Consider the following 2,494-nt stretch of genomic DNA (forward strand, 5'->3'; position numbering starts at 1 on the left):
AGTTCAGTTCTAGTTCAGTTCTAGTTCAGTTCTAGTTCAGTTCTAGTTCAGTTCTAGTTCAGTTCTAGTTCAGTTCTAGTTCAGTTCTAGTTCAGATCTTGTTCAGTTATAGTTCAGTTCTATTTAATTAGCCAATAGTTATATCCCTAATATTAATTATTACTAACCCTAAATATTTTTTTCAAAATTAACTGAAATGTAATGCCCTAAGTGAAAATAAAATTTAATAAAAATATTTATATTTTAACAAAAAATTGTTAAATTGCCTGAAGTAGTGATATAACACTAAAAATATATGACTACTATAAGTACTCCTTAACTAAACCACATATACATAGCCAAAAAAAAGTGTATGTGATTTATCATATTGTTAAGTCAACATTATCATAACGTTAAACAAAATATAATATTAAATAAAGTAAATCCGACCAACGAAACAAAACATGAAAAAAAAACAAGAAAATAACAACAAATATCAAAACAAAATACAAATATATATGTATGTATCAGTGTACATATGTGTGTGTTGTTGTAAAAATAAAGTTGAAATAATAAAGAAAAATATAATAATTTTTACACATCATATGTGACTTCAAGTTAAAATCCCTTTTATGGCAATGCAGTAAGTTTATGCACATTAAATAGGATTTCGTTGAGCCTATTTACAACTCTGCACATGACCGTAACCATAACATATATACGTACAGATATATACATACATATACACTAAACTGAAAGTACTCATATTCACACACACACACACATCAAACTCTAAATATTATACACACATTTATATATTAACAAGCAAATATTCTTCTCGAATTTTGTTAAACTAAAAGTTTTGTGATGTAACAAACTGTTAGTACATTTCTAATACTAAAAGGTACTTTTTATACCAGAAAAGTACCAATGACTAAATATCATGAAAAACTCCATATAAAATGTGCTGAAAATAAGAAAGCACTTTTTTTTGGAAAAAGTACTAAAATTTAGGATTTGTTTTACGAAGACGTGTGTTAGTTGAGATATATGTATTTTTAGTATTTTTATAAAAGTGCACATGTATGTGTGTACATAAGTGAAAAATATTTAATAGAAAACATTGTGTGAAAGAGGGAAGTAACAAAAATAAGCGAAAACGCAAATTTATGTACGGTTATAAAATGACGTTGTAAAAAACTTTGTTTCAATTTTTTTTGTGTTGTTTCTAAAACTCTACAAAAGTATAGCAACATAAACCTGCACATTAGTGTGTCCCGTGGACCACTTTTTTGTTAGGATAAATCTTAAAAAAAAGTACTTTTTGATTGCCGAAAAACTTATCTAAATGCATTAGGAGGGGCGTGATAGCATAATATAACTTCAACGTAATTTATAAAACTTTAAAATCAAACAAACCAAATATTAAAAACAATTAAGAAATGTTTTTTTATATAATTTGAATTAAAAGAAACAAGAAGGAAATAATAGTCGCATGTGGACGAACCCTACATCATGAGTATATTTTAAAACTAATTTTTTTTTATATAAATAAACTTCTATGTTGAAATTTACCTTTGTTCCAAAGTATTTAAGCAAATTATTGAAAAAAATACAATTTTATTATGGGTTTTTATATTGTAGTATAGGTCAAACTTGTACCGACCCTTATTAAATTTGGGAAAATAAAATATTTTTAAACAGTTAGTTTTGTTGAGTTTCATTGCGATACAAATGGTTTTAAGTCAATTTTAGACGTTTTAGAAATTTTATTGGCGGGTTTGTAGGGGGCTAGAAGGACCGATCATTACGAAAATCTGCAGTGTCACATATGCTTATAAAATATTTGGAGTTCTTTGTAATTTTTGGAGATACTAGTATATTAGACGCAATTGTGGCATAAAAACACCAAATCGATATGTACGGTTGTATGAGGGCTAGATGAAATAATGAACAGATTTCAACCGATTTTTAATAGGCTTCGTCCCTTTGCCAAAACACACCTTCGATCCAATTGCGGCCTGCACCTTTCGCATAAGGCTTGCATGGAAAACCAGCCTGCCGGACGAATATGTCTTAATCAACTCAAATAGTTATTCTGAGTCAATCGCTTCATGTCTCTCAAACCCATTAAAAAAGCTTATCGTGGACCAAAATCAGCTCATAATTACGGATTTTTCGAGAAAATTTTTAAAATATTTTAGTTAGTTATTTATTTAGTTAGTAATTTAGTAAGTTAGTAAGATAATAAGTTAGTAAGTTAGTAACTGATTAAGTTAGTTAGTACGTTAGTTACTGATTATGTTAGTTAGTTAATTATTTAGTGATTTAGTTATTTAGTTATTTAATTATTTAGTTATTTAGTTATTTAGTTATTTAGTTATTTAGTTATTTAGTTATTTAGTTATTATACCCACCATCAAAAAAGATGGGAGGTATATTGATTTTGTCATTCCGTGTGTAACACATCGAAATATTGCTCTAAGACCCCATAAAGTATATATATTCTGGGACC

Source organism: Lucilia cuprina, chromosome 2 (genome assembly GCF_022045245.1).
Source record: "Lucilia cuprina isolate Lc7/37 chromosome 2, ASM2204524v1, whole genome shotgun sequence".
Lineage (NCBI taxonomy): Eukaryota > Metazoa > Arthropoda > Insecta > Diptera > Calliphoridae > Lucilia > Lucilia cuprina.